Source organism: Schistocerca americana, chromosome 6, assembly GCF_021461395.2.
Source record: "Schistocerca americana isolate TAMUIC-IGC-003095 chromosome 6, iqSchAmer2.1, whole genome shotgun sequence".
NCBI lineage: Eukaryota > Metazoa > Arthropoda > Insecta > Orthoptera > Acrididae > Schistocerca > Schistocerca americana.
The window spans coordinates 12339878-12352102 of NC_060124.1; positions in this window are offsets into that span (position 1 = coordinate 12339878).

A 12225-nucleotide genomic window follows, 5' to 3' on the forward strand; every position below is an offset into this window, starting at 1 on the left:
GTGTAGGCCAAATGCAGGAAGTGAGTGGGAGCAGCAAAAGGTGAAAATCTCTCTGTACTGCTCTTAGAAATGGTTTTACTGTATCACAATATTAACTGAATACATAACTTTGCACTGAGGTGTGAAGCTATAAATCCGTCGTAAATACGAGGCGCATTCAAGTTCTAAGGCCTCCGATTTCTTTTCTAATTAACTACTCACCCGAAATAGATGAAATTGGCGTTACTTCTCGACGTAATCGCCCTGCAGACGTACACATTTTTCACAACGCTGATGCCATGATTCCATGGCAGCGGCGAAGGCTTCTTTAGGAGTCTGTTTTGACCACTGCAAAATCGCTGAGGCACTAGCAGCACGGCTGGTGAATGTGCGGCCACGGAGAGTGTCTTTCATTGTTGGAAAAAGCCAAAAGTCACTAGGAGCCAGGTCTGGTGAGTAGGGAGCATGAGGAATCACTTCAAAGTTGTTATCACGAAGAAACTGTTGCGTGACGTTAGCTCGTTGTGTGGGTGCGTTGTCTTGGTGAAACAGCACAGGCGCAGCCCTTCCCGGACGTTTTTGTTGCAGTGCAGGAAGGAATTTGTTCTTCAAAACATTTTCGTAGGATGCACCTGTTACCGTAGTGCCCTTTGGAACGCAATGGGTAAGGATTAAGCCCTCGCTGTCCAAAAACATGGACACCATCATTTTTTCAGCACTGGCGGTTGCCCGAAATTTTTTTGGTGGCGGTGAATCTGTGTGCTTCCATTGAGCTGACTGGCGCTTTGTTTCTGGATTGAAAAATGGCATCCACGTCTCATCCATTGTCACAACCGACGAATAGAAAGTTCCATTCATGCTGTCGTTGCACGTCAACATTGCTTGGCAACATGCCACACGGGCAGCCGTGTGGTCGTCCGTCAGCATTCGTGGCACCCACCTGGATGACACTTTTCGCATTTTCAGGTCGTCATGCGGGATTGTGTGCGCAGAGCCCACAGAAATGCCGACTCTGGAGGCGATCTGTACAACAGTCATTCGGCGATCCCCCAAAACAATTCTCTCCACTTTCTCGATCATGTTGTCAGACCGGCTTGTGCGAGCCCGAGGTTGTTTCGGTTTGTTTTCACACGATGTTGTGCTCAAAAAAATGGTTCAAATGGCTCTGAGTACTATGGGACTTAACTGCTGAGGTCATCAGTCCCCTAGAACTCAGAACTACAATTGTGACAGCACTACCAACAGAGATGTCAAGTTGAGCACTGAGTTGTTTGATGGTGATCCGTCGATCATCTCGAACGAGTGTGTTCGCACGCTCCGCCATTGCAGGAGTCACAGCTGTGCACGGCCGGCCCGCACGCGGGAGATCGGACAGTCTTGCTTGACCTTGCGGCGATGATGACACACGCTTTGCCCAACGACTCACCGTGCTTTTGTCCACTGCCAGATCACCGTAGACATTCTGCAAGCACCTATGAATATCTGAGATGCCCTGGTTTTCCGCCAAAAGAAACTCGATCACTGCCCGTTGTTTGCAACGCACATCCGTTACAGACGCCATTTTAACAGCTCCGTACAGCGCTGCCACCTGTCGGAAGTCAATGAAACTATACGAGACGAAGCAGGAATGTTTGAAAATATTCCACAAGAAATTTCCGGTGTTTTCAACCAAAATTGGCCGAGAAAAAAAAATGTGTTGCATTACTTATTGAACTGCCCTCATAGCGTCCCTAAACATTATATCCGCACATGAGCGTCCACACGATCAGTTAAAGTCACAATCAGAAGTTAGTTCCTGAAGGTCCGCTAACCAAGATTTATTCGACTGAGTAGGGCCACGCCGGAGATGAAAGAATTTATAGCGTGCAGCTACCACATTTACCCTGTCACGGAAGTGGGAGTTCAAAGCATCAATCACTTCGTCGTACATTTTCGTTTCTGGGCGGGTGGTGAGAAACAACTTGAGTGCACAGTATAACAACACCCGCGCTGCAATGAAAAAGGCAAGACGCTCTGTACCTGGTATGTTGTGTACTGCGAAGTGTGCCTCGAGCTCGGCGATGTATGCCGGCCAGCGTTCAACGTTAAGATTGAAGGCACGAAAAAGAGGCGCCGAAGTAGCTGCAGTTTGTATGACCAGTCCATTTATGGCAGCAAACAGTGCCGAATCTGGAAACGTACAAGATCGGACAGCGACGCCTGTTGCTGTGGCGAAGCCATGGTATACACAAATGAAAGTCTTATTGTAACTGGAGGTAGCAGTCGTACGCCCATACGGTCACACGGGGATGTCACAAAAAAGCTAAAGCATAACCGACCAAAAAAGGAAATGATAAGAGAGGATATCACACCGTCGTCGCCAGCTTTTGTATCCCGCCTGGAAGGCGGTGCGTGAATCTGCTCCTGAAAACTGAAGTGTAGGCGGAATGTAGGAAGTGAGTAGGAGCAGGAAATGTGAAAATCTCTCGGTATTGCTGTTAGAAATGGTTTTACTATATCACAATATTAACTGAATACATAACTTTGTACTGAGGTGCGAAGCCTTAGACCCATCGTAAGTAGTACATAGTCTCTGTAGCACGCCAACACCCTGTGTGGTTGAAGCGATGTTTCCAGGCCGTCTGTTCTTGATGAAATGGCTGAATCTGGAGCGGAACTCGTAGATCTGGACAGCGCCGGCTAGAGGGCACTGTCGTCGGTGTCTCGTAGTGCCAACTTATGAACTTGCACCTACGCCGTGGCATCGTTGCTATCGATACCACACATTGGGCAATGTGACCAGTTTTTCTGGCGTAGCAAGTATCCAACTTCGTGCCTTGTTATCCGTCACCAAATCAAAGGTTTTATATTCGAGGTAAAACCTAAACTTTTCCAGTGCGAAGGGAACCGGTAAGCCTTCCAACACGTAAACTTAGTGCTAACAGGTGCATTCGGCTTCCTTTTCTCGAAGTAACACTGAAGCAAGGCCACTATTAGATGCATCAGTTTGCACCACAGAATCATGATCGAAGTGCAGATACCCAAAACGGAAGAGCTAGCTAAAGCCCTTTTTTGTGGAAACAAAGGCCGCCTGGTGAATATGAGTCTAACAGGATTTCGGCGCTGCTGGTTGAGGGCTTGGCAAGCTGAGTAAAGTTCAGGGTCAACTTGCGAAACAAAAATTGGCATCGCGGGCACACTTTTTTAATCATTTGGTGGTCATAGGTTGTAGACAGCTTTAGTCGTACTCTGGTCAATGATTAGCCCACTTCCCGGTACAACGTGTCCGAGAAAGGAAATTTAATTATAATGAACTAACGTTGGAAGCCTTGATACTCAATCCAGCTTCCTTAAGTCTACGTAAAAACCAACTAATGCGCTCAAGATGTTCATCAAGGTTTTGATGTATAGGACTACATATTCAAGCTAGCTTTGAATGCAGCGAAGTTTCAAATCCCCCAAAAACTGCATCTAATAAGCTAGACAGTACAGAGGCTCCAGTGGCCAATCTTTCGGAAATGTGATCAAATTCAAAGAAATTATGGTCTTCTCTTTCGGAATCTCATAATGAGCTTTGTTTAAAGGAATGATGCTAAAGGGCCACAGGAAAGAAAGAGAAACAATCCTGTAAATCAGGCAACCGTACTGAATCCTAAATGAGCTTCTGATTTTAGACGCGATAGCCCGCCGTCAGTCGATAATCCGCCTCACCTGACGTAAGAACTAAGAACAAGGGGAACGCACGAGCAGATCTCAAAGGCGTAATCACCCCATCCTCCAGACCTTACGTAACTGTTTCATCCATTGAAAGACGCTAAGGTGTTTGTCTAACAAGAATGTATTCTTTTAATAGAATGCAGTACTGTATTCTGTTAGCTACTCCAAGATTTCAGATTAAAACTTCTGGAAGTCGCATCAAGTGAGAATGTTGGTTCGAAAATTGGGTGCAAATGCTAAGGCGGTCCCATTGCACGAGACACGTGCGAAATGGACAAGGGCTACCTGCCACTAGACCAGATGTGCTAAAAAGTTAGTCCATTTACGAACTGCTACTGTCAACATTGAAACCATACCTGTAAGAATCCGGGCGTTTGCTGAAACGGCACATAGGCAATGCACGTATCCAAGAAACGAAATGGACAGTAGCGAAGGCCTGGGAGATCGACGATGGATACAAACTGTACTATAAAGTCACAAACAGCACTCGAAATGGCATAGGCACTGCGACTATCAATAAGTATCAGGACAGTATCACAAAGGTATGCCGAATGTCTGATCGACTCATGAGTGTAAAAATCGAATCTTGCACGTCTACACTTCGAACTGTGTCCTGCTACACGCTCCAAGCCGTATGCCCTGATGAAGAGGAGGATGAATTGTGGACAGAATTAGATACCCATCTACATACTATTGACCCTGAAGAATATCTGATAATATGAGCGACCTCAATGGTTATGTAGGATCAGCTAGAAATGGGTATGACCGATGTCGTGGTGGAAATGGATATGCCACTGTCAATGAGGAGGGGACACGGATTCTGGATTTTGCCAAAGTAAATGAGCCTGTGCTGACCAACATATTCTTCAAGAATAGCCATACACATCAGATAACCTATACAAGTCGTGGGATCAAGACTCAAATTGACTCCCTGCTTACAAGGAGACGCAACTTGAAGTTGGTAACTGACGTTAAAGTCATCCCCTCAGAATCAAATACCCACCAGCATTGGCCTCTTGCCATGGACCTCAAGTCGAATATCCACAGCCGAGATTGTCCCCAAATAATTCGAGTGCAGAGAATCAAATGTTGGCGTATGTCAGAACGAAAAATCTCATCTCACCACTGCTCATACGGCCATCGACATACAGACAGGCCAGTATCAGACGTATGGAACAGCATTACCAGCCAATCCCACCGTGCAGTGAATAAAAGTCCTGGCAGGCCGAGAACAGGCAAGCGAGCAGTCAACAAGCAGGTCTGGTGGTGGAATGAAGACGTGGACACATCTGTGAGGGAGAAGAAGAAGGCTTTCAAAGTTTGGTTCCAGTCCCATACTAATGAAGATCTGCAACGCTACAAGACGCAAAAATTGGCTGCCAAGTGAGCAGTTGCAGCAGCCAAATCTTCTTACTACGACCGTGTGTACGATGATCTAGACACAGCTGAAGGAGTAAATGAAAATTATCACTTTGCCAAACCAGGCCATTCAGCCACCCAGATCACTGGTTATGTCAAACAAGTAAAGGACGAAGAGCGTTGACTCCTTCGAGACACTCGCAACGTTCTCCACAGGTGGAGTAATTACTTCTTCCAGATCAGCAATGAGGAATTTGACCATCCTCCAAGACCGAGTGCTGAGCCGGTTGTTGGACCTGTACTTACCATCTGGGAGGTCAAGGAAGCAGTGAAGAAGATGACGAATGGGAAGGCTGTTGGCCCTGATGACACCCCAGCTGAAGTATGGAAGATCCTTGACAAAGGAGCGACAATTCTTACTGTCCTCTGCAACCGAATCATTGATGAGGACATAGTCTGAACAACTAGTGTCACACTGCTATTTTGGAAACTAAGAAGTGATATGACAGAATGCTCTCAGTATCGACCAATTCGACTGCTTTGTCACATGATGAACATATGTCAGCGGGTTATAGACATTAGGATCCTCGCAATTTTTCATATTACTCCAAATCAATGCGGGTTTTTCAAAGGAAGTGCAACCTTGTATGCAATTCGTGCCGCTCGGTTAAACCTTCAGAAGAACAAGGATAGTCATATACACTCCTGGAAATGGAAAAAAGAACACATTGACACCGGTGTGTCAGACCCACCATACTTGCTCCGGACACTGCGAGAGGGCTGTACAAGCAATGATCACACGCACGCCACAACGGACACACCAGGAACCGCGGTGTTGGCCGTCGAATGACGCTAGCTGCGCAGCATTTGTGCACCGCCGCCGTCAGTGTCAGCCAGTTTGCCGTAGCATACGGAGCTCCATCGCAGTCTTTAACACTGGTAGCATGCCGCGACAGCGTGGACGTGAACCGTATGTGCAGTTGACGGACTTTGAGCGAGGGCGTATAGTGGACATGCGGGAGGCCGGGTGGACGTACCGCCGAATTGCTCAACACGTGGGGCGTGAGGTCTCCACAGTACATCGATGTTGTCGCCAGTGGTCGGCGGAAGGTGCACGTGCCCGTCGACCTGGGACCGGACCGCAGCGACGCACGGATGCACGCCAAGACCGTAGGATCCTACGCAGTGCCGTAGGGGACCGCACCGCCACTTCCCAGCAAATTAGGGACACTGTTGCTCCTGGGGTATCGGCGAGGACCATTCGCAACCGTCTCCATGAAGCTGGGCTACGGTCCCGCACACCGTTAGGCTTTCTTCCGCTCACGCCCCAACATCGTGCAGCCCGCCTCCAGTGGTGTCGCGGCAGGCGTGAATGGAGGGACGAATGGAGACGTGTCGTCTTCAGCGATGAGAGTCGCTTCTGCCTTGGTGCCAATGATGGTCGTATGCGTGTTTGGCGCCGTGCAGGTGAGCGCCACAATCAGGACTGCATACGACCGAGGCACACAGGGCCAACACCCGGCATCATGGTGTGGGGAGCGATCTCCTACACTGGCCGTACAACACTGGTGATCGTCGAGGGGACACTGAATAGTGCACGGTACATCCAAACCGTCATCGAACCCATCGTTCTACCATTCCTAGACCGGCAAGGGAATTTGCTGTTCCAACAGGACAATGCACGTCCGCATGTATCCCGTGCCACCCAACGTGCTCTAGAAGGTGTAAGTCAACTACCCTGGCCAGCAAGATCTCCGGATCTGTCCCCCATTGAGCATGTTTGGGACTGGATGAAGCGTCGTCTCACGCGGTCTGCACGTCCAGCACGAACGCTGGTCCAACTGAGGCGCCAGGTGGAAATGGCATGGCAAGCCGTTCCACAGGACTACATCCAGCATCTCTACGATCGTCTCCATGGGAGAATAGCAGCCTGCATTGCTGTGAAAGGTGGATATACACTGTACTAGTGCCGACATTGTGCATGCTCTGTTGCCTGTGTCTATGTGCCTGTGGTTCTGTCAGTGTGATCATGTGATGTATCTGACCCCAGGAATGTGTCAATAAAGTTTCTCCTTCCTGGGACAATGAATTCACGGTGTTCTTATTTCAATTCCCAGGAGTGTATTATCCCTAGATCTGGAAAAGGCCTTCGACCGTGTCCCACACCATCTTATTTGGCATGCATTGCGATCTCACAATGTCCTTGAAGCGTACGTCCGATGGATCTTACTGCTGTATGGAAATGTCTCCAGCTATGTCTAATGTACAGTGGGAACATCAGCCAATTTTTACTACCAATGTCGGAGTAGATCAAGGTTCAGCACTGTCACCCCTATTGTTTATCATCTGCATGGACACTGTGACGTACGACCTACAGTCACCCACACTCTTGGTCACTTCTATAAGCTGCCGATGTTTTACTGGCAAACGAACACCGAGAGGACCTTCAGGAACAGGCGCAGCAATGGAATCAGCGTCTTGTAAATTTGCCCTCCGACTGAATATGAAGAGGACAGAATACATGGAATGTGGTATTCAGTCCGATGGGACCATCAAAGTCGATGGAGGAGACCTGAAGAAAGTGGAGCAATTGATTTATATTGGCTCACTCATAGGCAGTGATGGTGAAAGTGTACTGGGTGTCTGTGCCCTCGTTAACACAGCCTGGATGAAATGACGCCAGGTGACCGGCGTCTTGTGTGATCGCCATGTGCCTTCATACCTTAAGTTAAAGGTTTATAGGACTGTAGTTCGCCCAGACGTCGAAACATGATCAGACTCTCCACGTGATGGAAATGTGTATGCTCCGACAGTCTCTTGGGCTTACACTGTTTGACCATGCAACAAACATCGACGTTCGACGGCGACTTGGCATTGCACCCATCTCAGACAAAGTAAAGGAAAAACAGGTTAAGATGGTACGTCCTATGCGAGCAAAGCAGACGCGGTGGCAAGAACAGATATGCACCTGGACATAAATGGCCGATGACCTCGTGGCAGACCGAAGACACGATAGATGGACCGTATTAAGAAGGGTCCCATAGTGCTCAGAGTCATTTGAACCATTTGAACCAAAATGGAGGCAGATGTGTCAACAAGAGGATCCTGTTAGCGCGGGATAAACGCTATGGAGCAGACTGAATATGTTATGAGCTACTTTACTTGACGTGCTGTGAGCTGTTAGCTACGTGAAGAAAGGAAATTGTTTCGTGGAAACAAATGTCAGTGAATTAACGAGAAACTAGTGCATGAGCAGTCAGTTCAGTAAATTGAAAAAAAAAAATTATGTTTCGTGAAATTTCTATACAGTGTTGAGTGTTACAATTTGCTATACTGTTAAATGTGTGCCAACTTATGTTTACTAGACTGGAACACATGACATTTGGAATTTTTTGCTTTAAGTTCTTGCTGAGCATTTTCTAGCGTTTCTTTGCAGGTACATTTCGCGACTCGAAAATTGTTGTGTGGCAGTATTATGTTTTTATCTGAGATTCCGGCTCAATCTGTCTTTGTTTAAGGCGTAAGTTTCCGCTACAATCAATAACTTCAGCAGTGTTTCGTAACAGTGAAATAGACTAAAGTAGGGATCGGTGATTTTGACTTTCTTATCGGATGTTGTTGTTGTTGTGGTCTTCAGTCCTGAGACTGGTTTGATGCAGCTCTGCATACTACTCTATACTGCGCAAGCTTCTTCATCAGCCAGTACCTACTGCAACCTACATCCTTCTGAATCTGCTTAGTGTATTCATCTCTTGGTCTCCCTCTACGATTTTCACCCTCCACGCTGCCCTCCAATACTAAATTGGTGATCCCCTGATGCCTCAAAACATGTCCTACCAACCGATCCCTTCTTCTAGTCAAGTTGTGCCACAAACTTCTCTTCTCCCCAATCCTATTCAATACCTCCTCATTAGTTATGTGATCTACCCATCTAATCTTCAGCATTCTTCTCTAGCACCGTATTTCGAAAATTTCTATTCTCTTCTTGTCCAAACTATTTATCGTCCATGTTTCACTTCCATACATGGCTACACACCATACAAATACTTTGAGAAACGACTTCCTGACACTTAAATCTATACTCTATGTTAACAAATTTCTCTTCTTCAGAAACGCTTTCCTTGCCATTGCCAGTCTACGTTTTATATCCTCTCTACTTCGACCATCATCAGTTATTTTGCTCCCCAAATAGGAAAACTCCTTTACTACTTTAAGGGTCTCATTTCCTAATCTAATTTCCTCAGTATCACCCGACTTAATTCGACTACATTCCATTATCCTTGTTTTGCTTTTGTTGATGTTCATCTTATATCCTCCTTTCAAGACACTATCCATTCCGTTCAACTGCTCTTCCAAGTCCTTTGCTGTCTCTGACAGAATTACAATGTCATCGTCGAACCTCAAAGTTTTTATTTCTTCTCCACGGATATTAATACCTATTCCGAATTTTTCTTTTGTTTCGTTTACTGCTTGCTCAGTCTACAGATTGAATAACATTGGGGAGAGGCTACAACCCTGTCTCACTCCCTTCCCAACCACTGCTTCCCCTTCATGCCCCTCGACTCTTATAACTGTCATCTGGTTTCTGTACAAATTGTAAATAGCCTTTCGCTCCCTGTATTTTACCCCTGCCACCTTCAGAATTTGAAATAGAGTATTCCAGTCGACATTGTCAAAAGCTTTCTCTAAGTCTACAAATGCTAGAAACGTAGGTTTACCTTTCCTTAATCTATTTTCTAGGATAAGTCGTAGGGTCAGTATTGCCTCACGTGTTCCAATATTTCTACAGAATCCAAACTGATCTTCCCCGAAGTCGGCTTCTTCTAGTTTTTCCATTCGTCTGTGAAGAATTCGCCTAAGTATTTTGCAGCTGTGACTTATTAAACTGATAGTTCGGTAATTTTCACATCTGCCAACACCTGCTTTCTTTGGGATTGGAATTATTATATTCTTCTTGAAGTCCGAGGGTATTTCGCCCGTCTCATACATTTTGCTCACGAGATAGTAGAGTTTCGTCAGGACTGGCTCTGCCAACGCTGTCAGTAATTCTAATGGAATGTTGTCTACTCCCGGGGCCTTGTTTCGACTCAGGTCTCTTATGGGATATCACCTATAATAATGTGTTATGTATCGGTTTTGCTGCTTATTTATACATTTACATTACATTTCCTTAGCAACATAGTCTTCCTGCTAAGTTAGAGAAACAAAACTTTGGTGATGGCTGTTACACCTCACGTACACATACAATTACAGGAATAATTGGCGCTTTTATCAGTTAATTACGGCATTGACTTATATGTTGAGGTAGGTAATCTGTACCCGTCCTGTGGCGTCATTCTTGTGGTTGGAGAGTTGTAACCTTCCCCCTCATGTGAAATTACTGTCAACAATTCTCCGTCCTTATATTAATGACAAGAAGTCTTCTTCTTCCGCCAATGTAAAGTGCACTGGATTAATTCACTGGATGTAACGACTTAGATGGTTTCTTTATTTTCAGGATATTGCCGATATTGACATCAGCGAAGGCGTCAAGGTTTTGTAAGATTTTTATTTATATATTTATTTTTAATTTATCCTTAGATTCCTCGGCCACTTGATTTCACTAAGACGCACGTGTCTCGACAGGTTGATCAGCTGCCCCTGCCGTCTCGTTTTAGGCAACCTGCACTATGTCATTATCAGGAACGGTATACAGACAGGCGACAGCCACGTAATCGATACAAGTTACCTCTAAGAGTTTTGGTGACTTAGCAAACGGAATCGTGCTGTAACAAGTACAAGTGCGATTGGCCACGAGTTACATGGTATTTTTGGACCAAGGTGTACTTCACTCCTGTCACACCTATCCATCTCCAATCTTTCCTTGCGACATAGATATTAAACATTGTAGGATGTAAACTATATTACTGTTCAACTCTTCGATTGTTGGCGCTGGGTTTGTTTTCCATCTCGACTCAAAACAAATGATGTATTTTCGTACATGCATAGTCATACAGGTTTTGAATATCTCCGTAAGGTTCAAGTGGCTCTGAGCACTATGGGGCTTAACTGCTGTGGTCATCAGTCCCCTAGAACTTAGAACGACTTAAACCTAACTAACCTAAGGACATCACACACACCCATGCCCGAGGCAGGATTCGAACCTGCGACCGCAGCAGCAGCGCGGTACTGGACTGAAGCGCCTAGAGCCTCTCGGCCACAGCGACCGCCTATCTCCGTAAGTTTATTATATTTATAGTACTTAATCTTTCGTAAATGGTTCAGCTATACGAGAAAGTTATTACTTCCAGGCCTCCCCTTTAAATTTCCTATTAATTTCATTAGTTTCTGGTAATGAAACATACTTTATAAGGCAACGTTTCTGAATCATTTACGAACGATTAAGTACTGTAAAGAAAAGGAACTTACGGAGACATCCAAAACTTGTATGACTGCACCGCTAATTACACAAAGAAAGACTGAAGACACTTGGTATATGAATAACATTAATACTTTCTCTGTATTCATTTATCTTGTCTCTTAATGATTCCATTCACCGAAGGCCAATATCATGCCTCATCCTGGTAGTATTTATAGCTCAATGCAGTTCTTAGAGAGTCATTTAGCCCTCTCACTCGATTTTAGTAATCCGTGATTTTGTGCAACTAAGCTACAGTCGGCATCTTTACAGTTTCATATCGTCATATTTTGGACTGGGCATCTACCATTCGTGTAAAGACGAAGGTAAAGCGCTGTACTCGCACTCTGGATAAGCTGGGATCAGTTTACCTTTCGGACATATGAAGGTTCCCTAAATCACTTAAATTGAATGCAGCGGTGGCTCGTTGTTGAACTTCACGGTCTCTTCCCTAGTGCTCCACTTACAAAGGAAACTTAGAGTCGTGTGGTATTTTTGGTTGAAAGAGCCTCTGACTGAAAAGATATTCCTTCTTTCACAATGGTGATGACCTTTTGTTCATTGAAAATGTTGTGTGTTACATCTGTTGCGGTTGAGTGTGAAGTTGTGTACCTTATTTGTTTTGCTTCACATCTTGAGCTCTTCCATTCAACTGTCCAAACTGTCCACTAGACCCCCCCCCCCCCCCCCCCCCCCCCCCGCCGCCGTTTTTTCCACGAGGGCATAGATGTAGATCGGGGTAGTTTTGGTGCTTCAAGAAATGAATACGTTTGATACAGTGGTATTCATAGAAC